The sequence below is a fragment of the Sus scrofa genome, chromosome 13 (assembly GCF_000003025.6).
Source record: "Sus scrofa isolate TJ Tabasco breed Duroc chromosome 13, Sscrofa11.1, whole genome shotgun sequence".
Lineage (NCBI taxonomy): Eukaryota > Metazoa > Chordata > Mammalia > Artiodactyla > Suidae > Sus > Sus scrofa.
Genome location: NC_010455.5, coordinates 206,802,561 through 206,825,306, shown reverse-complemented (window position 1 = coordinate 206,825,306; position 22,746 = coordinate 206,802,561). Strand labels below are relative to the sequence as shown.

At 54.3% G+C, this 22,746-nt stretch overlaps 1 protein-coding gene across 3 annotated transcripts in view; it reads right to left on the bottom strand.

Moving 5' to 3' along the window:
- Positions 1 to 22,088, bottom strand: part of AGPAT3 (1-acylglycerol-3-phosphate O-acyltransferase 3) — a 103,145-nt gene extending 81,057 nt beyond the window's left edge. The window contains exon 1 of one of the 3 annotated variants that reach the window (XM_021068324.1): positions 21,943 to 22,088. The gene's annotated coding sequence lies outside the window, so the exon portion shown is untranslated. Of the gene's footprint in view, positions 1 to 21,489; positions 21,741 to 21,942 lie in introns of those variants that run through there. The other 2 variants (XM_021068326.1, XM_021068333.1) reach the window with 2 other exon arrangements.

Sequence of the window (22,746 nt, the reverse complement as noted above, 5' to 3'; positions counted from 1 at the left end):
GCAAGGGTTTTTAACTTTGACCGTGAACGCCAGAGGAAAAGGCAGCTTACCTTCAGCGGAGAGACTGCCTGACAATGATGTGCCAGCACAGGAGGGATGGCAAAGGCCAGGGTGTGAGGTCACTCATGTGCTGGTGAGCCCACGGCCAGCCAGAGCCTACAGCCAGCAAGTGCATCTCCGGAGGAGCAGGGACCCCCAGCTCAAGTGGGGAGGGCTGGCCAGCAGCGGAGTCTGACTAAAGGAGCTTCTGATGCACGTACACCCAGGCGGGAAGAAGCGATCGCAGGTGGGAGGTCCCAGGGGCCCAGGGAAGTAGAGAGCAAGGAAAGCGACAGGTGCGTCTACAAACCTAAGACACACGGCAGTAAGGCCAAAGCGAGGTTAAAAAGCAAATACCCGCAACGCGTGGAAGGGGAGTTGGGGGTTCTCAGGCCCCTGGATCCCCCGAAGAGTCAAGCACTAGTTAATTGCAGGTGTTTGCCGAGTAAGAATGTTGTAATTTCTACAAAAACCATCAAAGAAACAGAAAGTGTCTATAACTTCCTAATGGTAGAGTTAAAAAAAAAATCAATAATCAACTTTTTAAAAACAAGACAGTTCTGAGAAGGAATGAAAAAAAGAAACATAGCAGAGCTAAAACAGCAAAACATAAGACGGTAGATTTAAACTCAAATCTATCTGTAATTACCTTTACAGGAAACCAAAGAAATGCTCCAGTTAAAAAAAAAAGTCAGAATTTTTTTAAAAGATTATCAAACTACAATTTGTAAAAAAAAACCCACTTTCATCATATGCCATTTACGAGCTACATCTAAGACATAAAAATAGAAAAGGGTTAAAAATGAAAGAATAGGAAGAATACACAAGGCAAATGCCGCCCAGAGGTTCAGCTACATGAATTTCAGACGAAACAGACTCAGGGGCAAAAAACACTCGAGGAGATGAAAGATCACTTCATGTGACAGGCGCTTCACTCACAAAGAAGATGCAACAATTCTAAACTGTACCGCTAGTGACACAGCCCCACACGCATAAAGCAAACCCTTGATCTTCATGTGACAGGCACTTCACTCACAAACAAGGTGCAACAATTCTAAAGTGCATCGCTCGTGACACAGCCCCACACGCATAAAGAAAAACCCTTGATAGAAATGCAGGATTAACAGGCGCGTCCACAGTGACAACTGCAGATTGTAACCTCTCTCAGGATTTGATAAAACAGATGGACCCAAAGATGAATGAGGTTTCAAGGGCCGACACACAACTTCGGGGAAGAGCTAAGTAGTAAATAATTTATATTTTTTTCAGAGCAAAATGGTCTCTGTTGAAGCGACTCAACCAAGTCATACTGCAGAGCGGCCACAGACAATACCTAAACCAGCGGGGCAGCTGTGATCCATAACGGTTTACTTCTAGAAACAGGTGGCAGCCAGGTTTAGACCAGTCTTCCAACACCCGACAGAGGAGGTTTAAACAACCTGATTAATAAACGTAGCGAACTCGCCAAAAACTAACCTCACGTGCTGCTGAATGCAATGTTTTCAAAGACTCCCAGAGCGTTTCCGAAATGTGACCGCATGTGGGCCATAAAGCGGGTCTCGACAAGTTTTAAAAGACAGGTCAGTCAGTATATATTGTGACCAAAATTCATTGAAGCTAAAAAAAAAAAAAAAAAGAAAAGAAAAAAGAAAAAAAAAAGCAGATACTTGGACAAATCTTCATATGCTTAGAAATTCAGACGTTATCGCCAAATATTAAATCAATTAGATATTTTAAAATCTATTGACCTGAATAGTAAAAAAAAGGAGGGGGGGTGCCTTGTCACAGGGTATAGTTGCAGCAGAAAGTTCGCAGAGGGACTACGATGGATGCTATGCCTCAGTGTGGCAGAAACCTCGGGAGGCTGAAAACGACACAAAACGTAAGTCAGAGAAGCAGAAAGTAAATTATAAAGTAGGAAGGAAATGACTTAGAAAGCAGAAATGAATGACATAAAGCACGCAGAGAAAGCTGCAAAGGTGGTTCTGTGAACGGCTCAGGCGAGTTGGCAGAGTTTCGCCAGGAGAAGCGAGGGGACCAGAGCGTCAGCGTGGACAGTGTCGGAGCGGAGCCCCAAGCGAAGCGAGCCCTGCGCAACTGTCGTAGGAGGGAATTGGGAACAGCTCTGGGGCAAAAAACTTGAAAATGTACAAGAGGACACATTCCTAGGAAGGACAGCTGACCAAAAATACCTGTGAAGATACAGAAAACCCAAGGAACATGATAACCCGAAAAACCTGCGGCAGAAGCCCCCATCGCCCCAGGAACCCCAGAAACCCCTGCCTTCGGCCCCTCCCCAGGGGACCCCCCCCCGGCACAGACGCCTGCCCGGCTGGAGCCTGTGCCCTCGGACCCGGGGCGCAGGGCAGCATCACCTCCTTCCAAGCAGCAAATGGTGAAACTGGCATCATAAGTAGAGAAGAAATGTAAGTGGAAGGTGTTTACTCAAGAACCGAGTGTGAGCTCGGAGATGTGACCTGGTCGCCGTGGAGGACAGAGAGCTGGCTGTCTGGACACCCGGAGCGCCCGCTCTGGTCTGAGCACCCCCTCATCCCCAGGTGTCCTAAGGAGCGTGCCCCACACCACCTGCGGGCCCTGGGGACACTCTGCAGACCCCTGGTCCCAGGCCGAGGCAAATCCTCGTTCTTCTGCAGGACAGCGCTCCGGTTCCCGCAGGCTCTCTGTGGGGCAAAGGCTGTACGTTCCAAGGAGACAGGGAGCATCTTTGGCGACCAATTACGAAGGATAACGATGGCGGGGGGGCAGCGAGGCAGAAACAGAGGCAACGTTCAAAAGCAGCCCGTACCTCCCAGGACAACCTGCACTCCAGGTCGAGATCAAAGCCTCTGCTACCCCAGAGCTCAGCCGCCTCCACTCACTCGGCCTGCGGGGGCAGGGAGGGACCACCGAGGGACCAGTGGGGGCAGGCGGGGACGAGCTCCCCTGGGAAGCCGCAGAAAAACGAAAAGAATGAGGAGGAGACACGCAGAGAGAGGATCACGCTTCATACTCATAAGTCCTGCATCTTCACCTGATGACAAGTTGGCTGGGAGAAGCTTATTTACTGAGAAAGGTGCTGCCTGCTTCACCTGCTTTCATGACACGGGGGCGGGGGGGGGGGCAAAGGGAGGAGCAGAGGGCAGCATGGGGCAGGGCTGCATGTGGGGTCTGGCCGCGCCCGGAGCTATTCTAGGATCTCAGGGTCAGCGCAGTCCTCACCGGTGACAGCGGTGATCAGCTGGTCAAGGGTCTCTTTTAGGAGGCAGACAGTAAAGTCCCAAGACCCCACGTCCCTTGGAGGCTGTGGGCAGGAGCAGCCACCTGGGGCCAGGGTGGCCTGTGGAGCCCAGAGCTGGGCCACCTCGCTCCCCCCAGGCCCAGTGGCCTCACGGTGGCCCTGGGGGCTGGAATCCCCACCTGGAGGGCACGAGGAGGAGCCTCGTGTGTCCCAGCTTCCCAACCGACTCGGCGCTTCGCCTCCAGGGCGTCCACGGCAAACACATTAAAGGCAGTCACTGCCCTCCAGCCACCAGGCCTCCGTGGGACCCATGCGGGCTGTGTGACAAGGGCAGAGTGAGGCCAGGCTTCTGCCCCGGGGCCCCTGAGGGCCATCAAGGCAGGGCTGGGCCAGACCGAGGGGCCCCAGACCTTCCCGCTCGCTGTGCAGGGACTTCTGTGTTAATGGGCTGGTATCTGTTGCTGGTTTTGGGGGGCAAGTCCCCCAGCTCCTGCCCTCAGACCCCACTTGGCGCAAACACCACCACCTGCTCCCCACACGTGCTTATGGTGCCAGGAAAGCCACCTGGGTCCAGACAGGTTGGAACACACATCCTTTTGAAATCCTGGGTGTGGACAATCTATGAAACCTATTCCTCTAAGGCAAAGAAGGTCTTACCAACGATTCTATTCACATGAAGCTCAGCAGGGTTAGGATTCGCCAGACCCCGTTCTGAGCATTTCACGTGCTAAAGGCACACGGGCCTGCAGAGTAGAGAGCCACACACTAGACAAACCTGGAGGTGGGGGGGCCCAAAGACGAGGGACCACCCCAGGTCAGACGTCCCCCGCATTGAGGCCACTCAGGTGTGACCAGAATGTCCAAACACGATGGAGCCTGAAACACAATTTCAAATCTCCTAGTGGCTGCGTTACAGGCAAACAGGAATGGAAACAACCCAAGTGTCCAGAGAGAGAGACAGAGAGAGAGAGAGTGATGAAAAAGAATGAAATAAAGCCATTTGCAGCAACATGGATGAGCCCAGACATGATGATATGAAGTGAAGTCAGACAGACAAAGACTAAAATCATATGATACCATTTATATGTGGAAACTTAAAAAACGATACAAATGAATCCATACACAAAACAGAAACAGAATCACAGACAGAGAGAACAGACTTGTGGTTTCCAAACGGGAAGGGGGGAGAGAGACATAAGGAGTTTGGGATTAATAGATACTCACCGCTCTATATAAAACAGACAAACAATAATAAACAATAATTATAGTCAATATCTTGTACTAACCTATGATGGAAAATAATATGAGAAAAAAGTATATATATGTACATGTATACCTGAATCACTTTGCTGTACACCTGAAACTAACACAATATTGTTAGTTTCATAAAAAGGAAACAGGCGGAGTTGCCCTCCTGGCGCAGAAACGAATCTGACTAGGAACCATGAGGTTTCGGGTTCCATCCCTGGCCTCGCTCAGTGGGTTAAGGATCCAGCGTTGCTGTGGCTGTGGTGTAGGCCGGCAGCTACAGCTCCGATTTGACGCCTAGCCTGGGAACCTCCATATCCCACAGATGGGATCCTAAAAGACAAAAGACCAAAAAAAAAGGAAACAGACACAAATAATTTAATTATGGATCTTATTTAACCCAATATATCCAAAGTGTTATCATTTCTTTTCTTTTTTTTTTTTTTTTTGTCTATTTCTTTTTTTTTTGAGGGCCATACCCACAGCATATAGAGATTCCCAGGCCAGGGGTCTAATCGGAGCTGTAGCTGCTCGCCTACACCCAGCCACAGCAATGTGAGATCCTTAACCCACTGAGCAAGGCCGGGGACCAAACCAGCAACCTCCTGGTTCCTAGTTGGATTCATTTCTGCGGCACCACAACAGGAACTCCTAAAAGTGTTGCCATTTCAACATCTATTCAATATAAAAGACTGTTGGTGAGAGAGTTTCCTTTTCTCACACGAGGTCCGTGACCTTGGAGTGCATATTCCGTGCTGACGGCACATCTCTCTCCAGACCGGCCACCTTCCAGGTGTGGCTCCGGGATCCGTGACCTCGTGGCTCATATCAGCTCAGGCCCAGACACAACACGCTCTGTCACTTCCCTCTCCTTCCCTTTTCTGTTTACATGCTAAGAATTTTAAACCCACGCACCTACAGCCAACTCACCTATGACAAAGGAGGCAAGAACATACGATGGAGAAAAGACAGCCCCTTCAATAAGTGGTGCTGGGAAAACGACAGACACATGGAAAAGAATGAAATTAGAACACTCCCTAACACCATACACAAAAATAAACTCAAAATAGATTAAAGACCTAGATATAAGACCAGACACTATAAAACTCTCAGAGGAAAACATAGGCCAAACACTCTCTGACATAAATGACAGCAACATCTTCTCAGACCCACCTCTTAGAGTCATGACAGTAAAAACAAAAACTAACAAATGGGACCTAATCAAACTTCAAAGTTTCTGCACAGCAAAGGAAACCCTCAACAAAACGAAAAGACAACCCACAGAATGGGAGAAAATCTTTGCAAATGAATCAACTGACAAGGCATTAATCTCCAACATTTATAACCACCTTCTGCAGCTCCATACCAAAAAAACAAACAACCCCTTCAAAAAATGGGCAGAAGATCTAAACAGACAGTTCTCCAAAGAAGACATGCAGATGGCTAAAAAAACACATGAAAAGATGTTCAACATCACCCATTCTCAGAGAGATGCACATCAAAACCACCATGAGGTACCACCTGACACCAGCCAGAACGGCCGTCATCCAAAAGTCTACAAACAGTAAGTGCTGGCTGGAGAGGGTGTGGAGAAAAAGGAGCCCTAGTACACTGTTGGTGGGATTGTAAATTGGTGCAACCACTGGGGAAAGCAGTATGGAGATTCCTCAGAAAACTAAACATAGAACTGCCATTGGATCCAGCAACCCCACTCCTGGGCATCTACCCAGAGAAAGCCACGACTCGCAGAGACACATGTACTCCAGTGTTCACTGCAGCACTATGTACAACAGCCGAGACATGGAAACAACCTCAATGTCCACTGACAGAGGAGTGGATCCAGAAGAGGTGGTGCATACACACAAGGGAATATGACTCAGTCATTACAAAGAACGAAATACTGGCATTTTTAGCAACATGGATGGACCTAGAAACTATCATGCGAAGTGAAGTCAGCCAGACAATGAGACACCAACCTCCAATGCTTCCACGGACACGTGGACTCTGAAAAAAGGACGGACGGAACTTCTTTGCAGAACAGATGCTGACTCACAGATATTGAAAAACTTAAGATCTCCAGAGGAGACAGTTTGGGGGGGTGGGGGGATGTGCCTGGGCTGTGGGATGGAAATCCTGTGAAATCGGATTGTTATCATCATTATACAACTACAGATGTGAGAAACTCATTTGAGTAATAAAAAAATAAATAAAAATTTAAAAAGTTACTGCTCTATATATATTTAAAAAAAGAATGTTAGCAATTTTCAGTTCCACCAACTCCTGCCTTCCAATCTCCCCATAACGGAAAATTCCTCCACTGGATGGAAGGCACGAGGGGTTCAAACTGCACACGCTTCCATGTAGTAAAGTAGTTCCTCACTTGAAAAAAAGAAGCTGACACGTTCCTGGAAATACAGCACAATCACAAGTTACAAAGTAAAAATCACGACAAAATTACCAAATATTTCCAATTTTCTTTTTCTTCTATATAATTTGGAAGGAGAAGAAACTGATCACTAAGTTTCTAAGTGTATTAAGGAAATAAATACACCTTAGATGACAGAGCACAAACACCTAGTAACTCGCTTCCTTTTTGTTTTCTTTTCTTCCTGAAGAAAGTTCTTTCTTTTTTTTTTTTTTTTGCTTTTTAGGGCTGCACCTGCGGCATATGGAAGTTCCCAGACCAGGGGTTGAAGTGGAGCTGCAGCCGCAGGCCTACACCACAGCCACAGCAACGGGGGATCTGAGCCATTTCTGTGACTTACACCACAGCCTATGGCAACGTGGGATCCGCAACCCACTGAGCAGAGCCAGGGATACTCGTCAGGTTCATTCCCACTGAGCCACAACGGGAGCTCCAAAAGTTCTTATTTCTAAGAAGCCTCCCTCTTATTTCTTTTCCTCCCTCCCCTTCTCTGTCCCTCTTGCTTCCTCTCCGTCTCTCTCCCAGTCTCCCCACCACCCGGTCTGGAAGGATTAAGTCTATAATCAAACCATAGCCTGTAACACCTCTCTCTTGCTGTGTGTGGTTCACATACCGCCACCTGCCACATGCATGAGAATCGATGCTATAAAGCTCATCTGAAATGTCCAGGCGACCACAGCCCGCAACCTCCTGGTCATTGCAGGGGGTCGGCTGCCTCTCTCTACCTGTGTGTTTCTTTCAGTTTGTGGGGGATGTTTACAAGTGCGGATAAAAAGAATAACTGGCAAAAATCACCGTTTTAAATAAAAACTGTCCTACCATAAATGTGATTGCATATTTTGAAATTTTCAAAAATCCACGGGTGTATATGCCTCTCTTTCTCTCTCTCACACACCCACACACACAAAGAGAGCAGCACATATGCAGATATACACACATATACAGCAACACACACAGACACACACGGCAATAAACGAAACTGCTGAGACAAGAAAGCATCCACGCCCGCGGCAGACCCGCAGCCTCCGGGAGAAGGAAGCGCCTCTCGGATGCGCTGAGCCACCCAGTGGCTGGGCCTGAGGGCGGAAGAGGCAGCGCTGGCCCAGCGAGGCAGCGCTAACCACGAGGCCGGACAGGCATGCGTTTGGGCACCGGCGGCTGGACGGGGGCCTCTCCTGTGCTCCACAGACACGTCACACAGCAAGACGTGGCCCCAGGCCTCTGCCACGTGCTCCTGCAGAAACTGCGAGCGACTCGGACACAAGCCACCGCCCTCCAGTCTGACCCCGAGGGGAGCAGGGGAGGCGCCTCAGGAGGGCACGCCGGGCCCCTGCCAGCTGCCCAAGGCCGCAGAGGCTGGCTGGGGACGAGCCCGTGCAGAGCCCAGCGATGTCTGTCCCGGGGCGGCCCGTGTCTGGAGTCACTTGTCTACATGCTGTTGTCCCCAAGCCACCCCTCTGGGACTCAGCACTCACGCCCACGTGGCCCTGCCACCCCAACATGCATGTGGTGCCTCGTGTGTGACACGGCTTTACAAGAGAACTTCCCAAGTGATACGTTCTAATCTCACGAGCCCTGGGACCGTGACAGGGAGACAGGGCCACCACCGAGAGGTGGGACGCCACCGGCCAGGAGCCACCCTCACCGGGGCCCTTGGCCTCGGGCCGTGGCCCGCTCCACACCTCCCGCAGAAGGAGGGCGGTCACCTGCCGTCTATCTGCACCACAGACCGTAGCAACCGGGACGGCGTCGTCATGCACCCGCCGCCTTCCCGGCGACATGCAGGGACACAGTGGCAGCGTGCTGCATTTCCCACCTGGAACACAAAATGGAAATGAACCCTGGCAGGCACCCCGCTCAGCGGTTTCTTGCAAATGCCACTGGTGTGAGCGGAGAAGGCCAGCTCTGCTCAGAGGCTGCCGGCCTCACGCGCCCGGAGGCCCCGGACGACCGCCCGTGGCCCTGGTCCTCGGGAGGCTGCACGGGGCCGAGCCGTGCTGGACGCCCCGGGCCGGCGACAGGGGCACGGCAGTGGCCTCCGCTCCGCAGAGAGCAGCCGCAACATCAGGTCCACAAGACAGAGCCCGGCTCAGCCCCACCTGGCCCCACGGATGGGGCCGGGGACAAAGGCTAGCGGTGCGCCGTGAACCCGGGCAAGTGCACGCAAAGACTATGCACAAGACAGCCCTGTGCACACGTGTGCGTGTGTGCGTGTGCGCATGTGTGTGTGTGTGTGTGTGCAGGTGCCTCCTAACGCAGCCTCAGGAGGGGACGGGCCTCCCCGCTGGCAAGATGACAGCCAAGCTGAGGAAGCGACAGCACTTGCCAGGCACAGGGCCAAGGGCAACGGGACGCAGTGGAGGACCCAAGGCCCGTGTGGGACATTGAGCACGAGGAGGAGGAGGAGGTGGCAGCCATGAGGTGTCCCCATGGGGGCCTGGAGCAGGGAGTGGCCAGGACGGTACTGGGCTGAGCTGGAGGCACAGGGACCATGGGGGCACTGGACTAGCCTATGCGCAGCCTGTCTGGCGAGGGGTCAGAGAGGTTCCATGCGGGACAGCCCGGGGTTGGGGCGAGGGACACGGGGGAAGGGGGTCACCACAGCTCATGGCAACGTGGGATCCTTAACCCACTGAGCGAGGCCAGGGATCGAACCTGTAAACTCACGGTTCCCAATCGGATTTGTTTCCACTGCGCCACAACGGGAACTCCAATAACAGATTTTTAAATGCTCAAGAACTGAACAACGACTCTACTGCACACTGAAAGACATGAAATATACGACGGCAGAACTGGGAAGGAAAGTTACAGCTTTAAATGCTTACGATGGAAATAAAGTGCGAAAATTAAGAAACTATGCTTAGAAAAACTGAAAAAGAAGTTAAGCTTTCTCTTTTTTTAATTTTTATTTATTTATTTTTTCTGTCTTCTTGTGGCCGCACCCACAGCACATGGAGGTTCTCAGGCTAGGGGTTGAATCCGAGCTGCAGCTGTCGGCCTACACCACAGCCACAGCCACACAGGATCCAAGCCATGACTGTGTCCTACACCACAGCTCATGGCAACACTGGATCCTTAACCCACTGACGGAGGCCAGGGATGGAACCCGTGTCCTCATGGATACAGGCTGGGTTCATTACTGCTGAGCCACGACAGGAACTCCAAAACAAAGAAATTCAGCTTTCAACTCAATAACCTGTCAAGACAATGCCAGGAAAAACCCAGGGCGAGTAGAAGAAACTGATGGCAACCGAAGGCGAAATTAATGTCCCGGGGACAAAGAGAAGGACGGACGAGGTCTTCCAGATGAAAAGGCAGCTCTTGGGAGCAGCAAGAAAACTGACACACCTCAGGTGAGATGAATTTCTTAAAAAAGGCAAAAACAAGTTTCGGAAGGAAAGGGGAACCTCGGTATTAGATAGAGAAGAGATCTGAGAAGTGAGCAAATATCTCAGCCTTGGTCAGTTCACCAAGAAACGGAGCCTGCTACCCACACGGATGCTGGGGTGGAGACGGGTCTACGACGACCACCCTGTGGTTCACACCTTGGTGAGGGTGGGCTGGACCCCGTGACTGACTTCCAACAAAAAGAGAAGGACAAACGTGACGGAGGGGGGCCTCCGAGATGAGGTTCACAGCACTGGACTGCTTGCTGCCCCCTCCTTTCCTCTCTCTCTCCCTGACGGACAAGTTTCCATCCGCTGGGGAGCCCTCAGAACGATACTTGGCAAGGACCTAAATCCTGACAACCCGTGAGTGAACTTGAAGAGGGAGCTGGCCCTGTTGAGCCTTCAGATAAAACCACAGCCCCAGGCAACACTTTGGTCACAGCTTGTGAGGGACGTCAGGTCTGAGGACCCAGCTAATCCGCTGGATTCCTGGACCACAAAACAGTGAGATGGCAAGAGTTGGGGTCCTTTGTTACACAGCAACAGGTGACTAACATAGATCACTCCCTAGAAAAGTAACACCAAATCCTATTCAACAAGGATTGGAAAAGCTGAACAGATCTGCCACCATTAAAGAAATTGGCCAGAACATACAAATCTGTCTACACAAATGCCAGGTCTAAACCAAGAAGGTACCTAAGAAACACATAACCTCAATCTTCCATAAGTTCTTTTATACAACAGAAAAAGGCAAGATCGCCCACTCAGGTGATGCCACGGGTACAAGCCACACCAAATCTGGACAGGACAGTACCATAAAGGACAACCGCAATCCACACACACTTCTGAATACAGGTGCGAAAAATCCTAAACAAAACAGTAACAAACCGGAGTTCCCGTCGTGGCTCAGTGGTTAACGAATCCGACTAGGAACCATGAGGTTTCGGGTTCGGTCCCTGCCCTTGCTCAGTGGGTTAACGATCTGGAGTTGCCGTGAGCTGTGGTGTAGATTGCAGACGCGGCTTGGATCCCACATTGCTGTGGCTCTGGCGTAGGCCGGTGGCTACAGATCCGATTCGACCCCTAGCCTGGGGAACCTCCACATGCCGCAAGAAATAGCAACAACAACAACAACAAAAGACAAAAAAAAACAAAACAAAACAAAAAAAAAAAACAGTAACAAACCAAATATGAATGCAATAAAAAATACCACATAGCCGGGATGGGATATTTCCAAAAAAGCAAGAAAATCGCTCATGTACTTCACCAAAGTGACTGATAAGAGGAGAAAATCTTACATAATTAGCTCAATACATGCAGAAAAAGTCTTTGATGAAACATCTTCAGTAAAATATTCATATAAATAAGAACTTTCTTAACCTGAAAGGGGGCATTTACAGAAAAATAAGCATGGAGTTCCCGTCATTGCTCAGTGGTTAATGAATCTGACTAGGAACCGTGAGGTTGTGGGTTCGATCCCTGGCCTTGCTCAGTGGGTTAAGGATCCAGCGTTGCCGTGAGCTGTGGTGTAGGTTGCAGACAAGGCTCAGGTCCCCGGTTGCTGTGACTCTGGCATAGGCCGGTGGCTACAGCTCCGATTCGACCCCTAGCCTGGGAATCTCCATATGCTGTGGGAGCGGCCCAAGAAATGGCAAAAAAGAAAAAGAAAAAAAGAAAAAAAAAAGAAAAAGAAAAATAAGCATTCTCTCTTAAAAAAAAGGAAACTTCATCATTTGAAGTGGGTATCAGAACCCAAGGAGTTTTTTGGGTTTTTTGGTCTTGTATTTTTAGGGCTGCACCTGCAGCATATGAAGGTTCTCAGGCTCGGGGTCCTTTCAGAGCTGTAGCCACCAGTCAACACCAGAGCCACAGCAACTCCGGATCTGAGCCACATCTGCAAACTACATCATAGCTTACGGCAACGCTGGATCCTTAACCCACTGAGCGAGGCCAGGGATCAAACCCTCATCCTCATGGATCCTAGTCGGGTTCGTTAACCACTGAGCCACGAAGGGAACTCCTCCAGGAGCTATTCTAACACGTCGTAACCCCTCCGCGCTGCCCCAGCCCGCCCATCATGAAAAGTAACCGCAAGTTTTTGAGTCTCCTCCCAGGGTCATCACCCAAAACAAGAAGTTTAAAGGGGTGTTCTTACCCCCCCCCATTCCACACGCCCTGCTCTAAACCCTCCCTCTCCCTCCAGTGTGCCCTGCAGGGAAAGGGCTCGCTCCATCCCTAACAAGAGCGTGTCCCGGCCCACGGGCATCTCCTGGTTTATCCAACCAGCCCCCTGGCTGCTGCCAGCGCTGCAATGCACACCTGTAAAGGGGCACCTGGAGCAGAAGTCTCAGGAGTGCGGCTGCCAGACCAAAGGGCAGGCACCCTGGTGGCCGTGTGGCCGTGAAGCGCCCCTTGGCCGCCGCCCCCCAGCAGTGCCTCCTCCTGGGACGGTGCCTCCAGCTGAGCACGGACGCCCCCGGCCCCCTCCACTCCTATTGCCAACCGCACACAGGGGCTCCCCTGCGCACCCAAACACACTCCCTGCCATGTGGGGCTGTCCACTGGGGCTCTTGCCGCGCAGCCTGACAACAAGCCCTTCCTCTCCCCGCCCCTCTCCCATCCCTCCACTCTCACATCACGGTACCCCTTGGGCAGCGCTTGTCACCTCCCAAAGACACCTGCTGGTGTTGAGCCCTGTCTGCTCATCAGGGGCGTCCCTCAGAAGGGCTCCTGCAGACACATCCCCTGAGTTCCACGCGCCCCTGAAGGTCAGCCCGGGACCACGGTCTGGGGCCGCATCTTCTTTCCTGAGTCCCTCTCGTGCGTAATAGGACACCGGTCATTGTCTGGAGCAGTCGCGGCCACCTGCTCTTCCCTCCTGGGTGATGAGCGCCTCCCGCGCCGGCAGCGCTTCTGCGAGATGCGCTCTCTCTGTCCCCTGCTGGGCCGGCCTTCCCGGAGGGGGGCCCTCGGCACCAGTCAGCTCCCCTTGAGTCCTGCTTCCCAGAGAGGCGTCTGCCTCAATCCCCACGTCGCTGCCTTGCTCTGCTATCGTGATGACACAGCTGTGGGATTTGGTGGCCTGTCTTCTGTATCATTCTCGGTAACTCTTTCTTCAAAGCCCTTGAGCATAATGCAGAAAAGTGCACACATTTTAAGCCCACAGCTTAAACTTCCACCAACCAAACACACCTGGATCAAGAAAGAAAGTGGTCCCGGGCCCCACAAGCCCTGCCTGCTCCCCGCCAACACCAGCACCCACCCCCTGCGGAAAGCCACCGCCGGTGAAGCATCTGCGTTGGGGCGTTACATAAATGGAGCCTACGGGCGTACCCCTCACCCTGGGCCTCACTCACCCCCTGTCTCTATTGTAGCTACTTCTCATCCTGTGAGTTATCTCTGCATTTTATTTGGAGACGGGCACCGCGGCACTTCCAGGGCTTGTCTGTATTAAGCAGCGCCCAGACGGGCTGTGCCCGACGTGAGGTCCCCTTTGCAGACGCGGCCCTTCGGTCTCTAACGTCCAGCGGTTCATACTCAAACCAGTGCCCCGTTTGCTCACATCCGGACCCACACTTGGCCCAGGCCATCTGTTCACGTTCTGGGCCACCCTGGTGGCCCCCGACCCTGGCGGTCAACCCCAGGCCAGCAACTCCCTGCGTTTTATTTTTATTTATCTTTGCATCTCCCTGGTGACCAGTGAAGGTGAGTCTCTAGTCGCTTCGTCTCTTTGTTTCCTTTCTGTTGATGTGCTTCCTTTGCTCCCAAGGGGGCAACAGGAAGATTCGGGACCAAGCGGTCTCCGTGGTTGTTCCATCACTAAACAGGAAAAGCAGGCGGTGAACCGGGAAGGACAGACACTGAAGGAATAAGGAAGAAACGAAGCCGTTACCATTCCCGGAAAATCCCCAAATCTACCACAAAGAAAATTATAATAGAAATTGGCAAGAGGACTGGATATAAAATCAATATCCCAAATCGACTGCAGTTCAGAGTCCTCCGGTGGGCTGCTGGCTAAAGGACTCGGCGTTGGCACTGCTGTGGTGCAGACCTGATCCCCGGCCCAGGAAGTTCCGCAAGCAGCGGGTGTGGCCAAAAAAAACAAAAACGAAAACCCCAGATCAAACTGCATTTCGGCTCAACACCAACAGGAGTGAGAAGATGTTTAAAATGAAAAATACATTTAAAAAACACTCCTTGTGAAAGCAGTACAAATAACAAGGACCCCGGGAGTGAATTTCAACGCAGCGTGTCGGCGGGGGTGTGCAGCGTCCGTGGGGGGCCTTACCCAACACCGTTCAGGAGCTGCCTTAGTGGAGACGTGCCGTGTTTACAGCAGGAGACGTCACACCACAAAGATGAAAACCCCCGGCTGAACCGCAGAACTGGTGCCCGCGCAGTCTAAACCCCGTAGAAGTGGTTCACGAAACTCGAGAAGCTGATTTTAACTTGTATACACAAAAGCCAAGAGCAAGAACAGCCAGGGGCTCTGGAGACCCCAGGCGGGGGCGGGGGGGGGGGATGCACGCAGATATAGCCACCACGGGACAGAAGACCGAACGGCGGGCACTGGACACATGCCCATGGTGCCCACGGTCCGCAGGGACGGAGACGGAGAGGCTGGGGGCCGGGGAGGGACAACTGTTCGCCACGAGGGCAGGGCTCCCCACTTGCCACCACCCAGAGTCCGCTCTGGGCACCAAGGGCTTCCGTGGGGAAAGCAGACACGACAGCGTCTCCCGGGAAACAGGAGAATTCCGGACCCCGGGGCTGGAAGGGCTTTTTAGCAACACTCAGAAGGGTACCATCCTTCAAAGGAAGGTTGCGAAGCTCTACCGTCCGTGAAGAATTCCTAGGCATCAAAATAAAGTCAAAATCAAGAGGCGGCCAGGAAAACGCATCGGATCCGAACGACGTCAGAGGATTACTGTCCTGCACACCTAGCGAAACACATCTCATCGCACGAACCAGCTGCGAGGGGCACGCAAGAAAACGCTACCCCCCAGCAGGAAAAGGATGAAAGAATTCACAGAGGAGGGAACACACCGCCAACAAACATGGGGAGAGGCTCGACACCCCCGGCAGGAGAGGCGAACGGGGGCCACGACCACAGGGACATTCTGCATGCAATCTGTCTGCAAAACCGAAGGCCACACCCCAGGCGGGAGAGTGTGTCCCCTGCCACACCGCAGGGCCCAGGAAACAGCCTGGCATCACGGTGCAACTTTTAACCTGCCTGTACCTCCCGGCCAGGGGTCCCGCTCGGAGCTGGAGGGCTCCGTGACTCCGCGTGTGACCAGAGGCGTGGACACAACATCCCGCCCAAACAGCAGGATGGAGGCCGCCTTCCAGGCCACGCGCTCTGTCATCAGGGGTCCTGCAGGCTTCACCTTCTCTCAGATCTTGGGGGGCTGCCCACACGCACTTGGAGACGCCCGAGTTCCTTTGCTCCCCCACTGACATTTCTCCAGGGACCAGCTTTTTTTCCTCCTTACCCATCATCTCAGAACCCCCTCCTGTTTCCAGCAGCCGTGCTCAGGATAAGAAAGACAGTTCTTTTGGTTTTTCATCTGAACGTCAAGTCCTGAGTCTCTGCTACATGTCGTTTCGCTTCTCTTGCACGCATGTCCAACGTGCTCGTTTTGTCCTCATTTAATTGGCTCGCTTACTTTATTTTGAAAATTAAACAAATATTTTAGATCAGAGGTTGTAAAAATAGTGATCCACAGGCTAAATTCAGGCAGGGACATTTTTCATTTGCCTGCAGTTTGTTAAAAATAAGTAATTACATATAAAGACCTAGATTTCTGGCTTGTCTCAGCAGAACAAAGATCCAGCGACGCTGGTCTGATACCGACCTGGCAAGGTCAGCTGGGGGGTCCGTGGCTGGGGGTCCGTGGCTGGGGGTCAGAGGTTGGGGGCTGGACAAGCCACACCTGAGAGGCGTTCAGGGACCCCTCGTGATCACACGGCCACTGCTGCCTGGCGCCGGTCGGATCTGCGGTGACAACTTTCACCTATAAGTCTGTTTGCCCAAAGAGAACCATTTATACTCAATAACTCATGAAAATTTAAAGAAGAGCTGTGCCATGTACACAGCAGGACGACACCCTGCTAGCTGGGAGCTGGCACCGGACTGCAGGCCGCCACTGCACTGTCTAACAAACGTCGTAGGACTTGTCACGGCAGCGCCTTGATTTAGGAAACTGCCAGCAGCTGCTTGGCGCTCGCCTGCGTGTGCTGTGACCTCGGGCGCCCTCGGCCAGCCTCTGTTCTTTTCATGGCTGGACACTCAATGTGTGTACCTGCTCTGTAGTGGTCACAGCAGGGAGCCGAAACAACAGCTCCAGGGGACCCGCCAGGCCGCAGGGCTGCGCCTAAAACTAAACGGACATGCCTCCAGGGCTGAGGGAGGATTCAGGGTTTGGGATCACTGGCCTTTGCGGATTCCAAGTCACCAAACTTTGTGAGTGTCTCCATCAGGACACTCAGACTCCCTCGAGAGAGAACCTGCCGGGGCAGGGGGTGCGCCTGATGGACCCCGGGGCGCCCGGCCTGAGGACCTCAGGCTGAGACTTCCTCCGTGCTGCGTCTGAGGCCTGAGCCCCCTGCCTCAGTCCTCCGGCCTCCCTGCCCCTCGCACAGGGCTCGGACCCCCTCTCGCTGCCCCTCGAGGATCAGCCTCCACAGCGTCCCTCCCAACAAGCCTCCCGCACTTCCCATCTGGGCGTCCTCTTCCCGAGAAACCCGAACGTCAAGTCCTCATTGAACAACTCAAAGAGTTCCCGAGTGGCTCAGTGGGATAAGGACCCCACGTGGTCGCTGCTGCGGCTCAGGTCACTGCTGTGGCATGAGTTCAATTCCTAGCCTGGAACTTCCACCTGCACATGCTGTGGATGTGGCCAACCCCCCCCAAAAAAACACCTAATTTGACTTGTTCTAGTTTGGCAAAAATTGCTGCTGGCGAGCCGCATTTGCAAGGTATACGCATTGATTAATATCCCTCTGACGTAAAGCTGAGTGTCTTCCTAAACCTGGTGCGTGTGCTCCTTCAGTCGCCCCGTCAGACGGGGACGACGGTCTAGTTAGAAATCAGCGCATGACAACATCGCCCAGCCATCAGCTCCTTCTTTATGTTAAGAGTCAGTGAAAGCTCTTCACTCCACCAAGTGTAAAATGAAAGGCTGAGCACAGATGAATCTGCACAGACTGAATTTCTTCTCTTCCCCAGGCGGCATCATTTCGAGCCTATATCGGTTTCTGTCTTGGTAGGTTTCTGTCTTGGTAGACGGGGACTTCTGACCCCCAGGCCACCAAGTCTAGTGTCTACAAGTGAAAAGCTTTTTGAATGAACACGTCCGTGAAGCCCGTCACTTCGTTTCTGCTTTTAAAAATTTAGGCTTCCGGAGTTCCCGTCGTGGCGCAGTGGTTAACGAATCCAACTAGGAACCATGAGGTTGCGGGTTCGGTCCCTGCCCTTGCTCAGTGGGTTAACGATCCGGCGTTGCCGTGAGCTGTGGTGTAGGTTGCAGACACGGCTCGGATCCTGTGTTGCTGTGGCTCTGGCGTAGGCCGGTGGCTATAGCTCCGATTCAACCCCTAGCCTGGGAACCTCCATATGCCGCGGGAGCGGCCCAAGAGATAGCAACAACAACAAAAGACAAAAAGACTAAAAAAAAAAAAAAAAAATTTTTAGGCTTCCCCTCTGCCCCCACCCCCAAAAGAGCTTTTTATGGAGCTCCCTGCTGGCGCAGCAGTGAGGGATCCAGCGTCGTCACTGCTGAGGTTCTGGCCACTGCTGCGGCGCCGGTTTGATCCCTGGCCCTGGAACTTCCACATGCTGTGGGCACGGCCAAAAAAAAAAAAAAAAAAAAAAAAAGTAGATTTTCATGGAGTGTGTTTCCTGAGCATCAGGCTGGTTTGGAGTCCATCAGACCCTGCTGGACGGAGTGGCCACGGGTAAGCGTTCCCATCCAGTTTCCCCATCCGTGTAACGGGGCCAAACCCCTCTCCTTCCCGGGCGGTTCGGTGCATTAAACAACATAATGAGCACGCGAAACGCCTCACGGAGGTGCAGTAACTGCTCTCTCCTCCCAAAACAAAACGCAAAGCAGGGACACAATTAACGTCAGCACAGCCTTCCAAAGTGCTCTGGTCAGCAAACCGTGGGATGAAGAGAAAAGGGGCCCCATGGGAATTCACCTCCCCCCACCCCCAGGCCCCTGGGTGTGCAAGCCCTGGGGCTGGCGCGCGCGCACGCGCGCACACACACACCCCCACGAAGACGCTCCCTCACTGCCGGTCACCAGGGAACTCAGTACGGGCCTCTTTCCTACCACTTCACTCCCCGCCCGCTTTCAGAAAGGAACGGAGCCTGAGCCACATCAATGATGCATATGGCCTCCCGGGCCGCCTGGGGACAGGCCTCTGCCGCTGGCAGGGGCTCCCACCGCGAGCGCCCAGCTTCAGTTTTCAGTCCTGGGTGAGGCAAAGCCCTCCTGCCTGGAGGGAGAATTCTGCCCCCTCCTGTCCTGAAGGACCCGTTGCTTTCAATCTGCCAACACAAACATCTAAGAGGTACCCTATCTGTGACCTTCTGGCTGCACTTGGGAAAAGACACGGCCGATTAAAGCTCAGCGTCCAGGGCCAGAGGCTCCAGCTCTGCAGTGGGAATTCGGGCCAACTCCCCAGTCCCCGGGCAACCACTCCTCCACCTCCAAAGAGAAACACGCACGCTGCCCCAGGATTACCCGTATTTTAGTTTCTCGCCCTTTGCTTGACAAAGATCAGCAGAACACGGCGAATTCCTCTAAACAACTAAATGAGAGACGGTGCGGGGATGAACCAGGAATGTGTCTAAAATGCAGCACTTTGAAATGTGTAATTTAGGATTCGTTCTAAGACTATTCTGAAGTGGTCTTAGCAACAACAGAGTCAGTCCACCTCGTTCCGTTTCACAGCGCGAAACAGCTCACGGAAACCCTCGAGCATTCCTTGGTTAACCAAAAGCAAAACCCATGAAATTGCCAAGCCATGGTTTCACAGAGTTCAGTCCAACGAGACGGGAACATCCGTTGCTCAATGAGGAGAGCAAGGAACTACCGCTCTCACGTCATACGGTAGGAATCATTCAAAAGGAACAAGCAAATGAAGCCAACTGCATCCAGGGCTTTGCTCTATAAATACCAATCGGTCACAATTAGGAGCTGTAAATATTAGAGTTTTAACGAGGCCCAAGAGAGGGAAGGGGAAGATGGAAGCAGAGCCACTGCTCCTGCCACAGGTGGAGTCTGACGGAGACAGAGGCTCACTGCGCACCGCGCGGGGCCGGGGCCCCATCTGCACAAAGCCCCCCTCTGGTGTCCCACCAGAGGACAGGCGGAAAGCCTGTGCACGCCGTGCGTCTGGAGGTCAAATGCGACTGGACAAGTTAACCACCCCCCAGCCCCGGAAAGACCAGCAAATCTGCCTCTTCAAAACAATTCGTTTTCATTTTCCCCGTTTAGAAGGATTTCAATGTCCCCCCACCTCTGATTGGCCAGAGAGGAAAGTGTTCCGACAGACCTTGGGCAGACGGCTGGGTCTGACAAGACGGGAGCCCACGGATCTCTTCGCTTGACTCCTGGCCGAGCGGGTCTGCGGCCTCGCCTTCAGCAGGTACCCAAACCTCGCTGTTTACTCAGCCAGTCTTCGCCAAGGCGGAAGCCCAAGCAGAGACGCCCCGTGCAGGCGCGAACCCTGTCTATAAGGACCCACCGCTGAATAACACGGACAGCACGAGGAAGGATGGACGGAGCCGATCGCTGTGGTGGATACGCGCTTTCTGACTTCCAAAATAAACAACTACCTTCGGTTTGCTTGCCAGCCCTGGCAGAGGCACGCGGAACATGGGCAGGCCGGGCCAGGCCGGCAGCCCTCCTAGGAGGCGGCATCTGGAATCCACGCCCTGGCCATTCAAGTTTTCCTCTCCCCTCCTCGAACCTGGCTCCCACACATTCTCCAGGCTCCTGCTCCGCTTTGGACCCCTCCGCAGAGATGCCTGAGCAGGGTCCCACGCGAGCCGGGGACAGCGTGCTCCCGCCAACACAGCCAGCCAGCCTGCCTGCCCGAGAAGTCTGGTTCAAAACATTAAGGCGGCAGCCCCCTCCAGGGCCAAGAAGAGGCCCTGTGCTTCTGAAGGCCAATCCCATGTAGCTTCTTTTTTTAAACAATGTAGTCAAGAAAATTCCCTCAGAGTGACTGAGAAAGGGATACAGAAGCCAGTTGTAACACCCTAACTCTGAAACTTGTGAGGAAGGAAGAGAAGGCATTGGGGGGGGCAGTAAGGAAAGAATCCAATCAGAATGTTCGGAAGCTCACTGAGACCCCTTAAGGCGCTTCTAAGTGGAGAAGACGCTGATGAGCAACCCCCAAATGAGTAAAAGCAGCCCCGCAGAGCTGTAATTTAAAGCATGCAAAGGGCTTCCAGCTCGGTCCCCCAGCGCACAGCCCTCGCCAGGCCCACACGGCACTCTGGGTTCGGGCTGGCTAAGGGATTTCCACTCTTGACATGGGCGGCACTTCTCCTTTCAGTCTTTCTCAAGGCCAGTGGCCCTCATCATTTTCCTTGTCATAAGATCATATTTCTTCCAGGAACCTGACTCTTCTAGCATTCTCTTAGAGGAGATTTTACAGTGTGCTTTAAAAAAAAAAAAAAGAAAAAAGAAAGGAAAAGGTCTAGGAAGCCATTTATAAAAGCATTTTCCCTGTTTCACTGAACTTTTCTCAAAGTTGGAAGGAAGGAAGGAGAAAGACAAAAGAAGAAGGAAAGAGAGGAAGGAAGGAAGGAGGAGACAGAGAGCGAAGGGAAGAGAGGAAAGAGGGAAAGGCCAGGGCAGTTTCCACGGTAGCTTAGCTGCTCTTCACCCTCCTTTCCTGAGGCTCCGGATCCCTGGCGGCGGCGGGTCCTTTGGGTGGCCCTGGGGCTGGAGGTGCTTCTCCTCCCAAATGGCTCTCAGATGACGGACCAACCCCATCACCTGACTGCATCCATGGAAATTCACCGTCCGCCTCTGGCCCAAACGCCAAAGTCAAATGGGAACCAGCACACACCGCTTCCTCGCCGCCCACCTGCCGCCCTCCCTCCGGGCTGAGCAAAAAGTGAAACTAACCGGTGGCCGCGGCACTCAGGGTCGCGGGCGCCGGCAGAGCCCGGGTCCCCGGCGGCCCCACATCAGGCGGGGGCGCTTCGCGTCCGCGGGGCGCAGAGGGGCGCGAGCAAGTCCGCGGGGAGGGGGGGCGCGCCCTCGCCCAGCCCGGCACCCACCCCAGCCGCGCGCCCGGCCGGGCCCAGCGCGCCCGGCTGCAGAGACCCAGGCGAGCCGCCGGGCACCCGGCCCGGGCCTGGGCCTGGCCGTTCAAGGCCCCGGGGAGGCCGGGACGAACCCCGGGCCCCCGGACCCCGGCTCCCGCCTCCCGCAGGCCCCGCGCCCGGCCGAGCGCCGCCGGCCCCCGGGGGACCGGGCGGGGGCGGCGGACGGCCCGGGGCGGCGGGGGTGGGCGCCCGACCTCGGGCGGCGGCGGGCCGGGGAGGGGGGCCGATCTCCGGGGGCCGCGCCGCTCACCTGCAGCCGCCGCCACCTGCTCGTCACGCGCGTGGCCCCGGCGTCGCCTGCGGGCCGCTCCGGCCGCTGCGCTCCGGCCCTGGGCGCGCCCGGCCCTGCGTCGGGCCTCAGCGAGTGCGGCGCCCGCCGCCCCCGGCCCCCATCCCGCCCCGCCCGGCCCGCCGCCCTCCGCCCTCGGCCGCGCCGCCCCGCCACTTCCTGTGCGCGGCGATCCCACAGTTCCGCCGGCGCGCGGGGCGGCGGGGACACGCGGGGGGACACGCGGCGGGGGGGTGGAGGGAGGACACGCGGGGGTGGGGGCAGAGGGCCACGCCGGGGGGACATGCAGGGGACGTGGGACATGCGCGGGAGGGACACGTAGGGGAGATGCGCCGGGAGACGTGGGGTACCCGGAGCAGCAGTGAGGGAATACGGGACGGGCGGGGGCGGGGGGGGGTGGAAATACGAGGTGGGACGAGTCAAGGGGACAGGGAGGTACAGGGGGACAGCAGTGGGGAACACAGGACATGGAGGACCGGAGACACTGAGGTGGGTGGCCTGGCGGGGCGCCAGCAGCCGGGAAGGGACTGGCCCGGGTCCAGTAACGGACACGGCTGGAGGACCCGGCGGGCTCGGGGCGGCGGGGCACGTGGGGTGAAGGACCTGGGAGGTCGCCGCAGGGCTGGACGGAGGATACAGGGAGGGGGTCGGTCGGGTCGCAGACGGGGGACCTAGGGGCAAGGGGACTGCTTGGGGGGTGGGGCACACGGGGTCAGCGGGACAGCACCACGGGCAGTTCCACCGCCTGGATCGCCCCCATCTCCA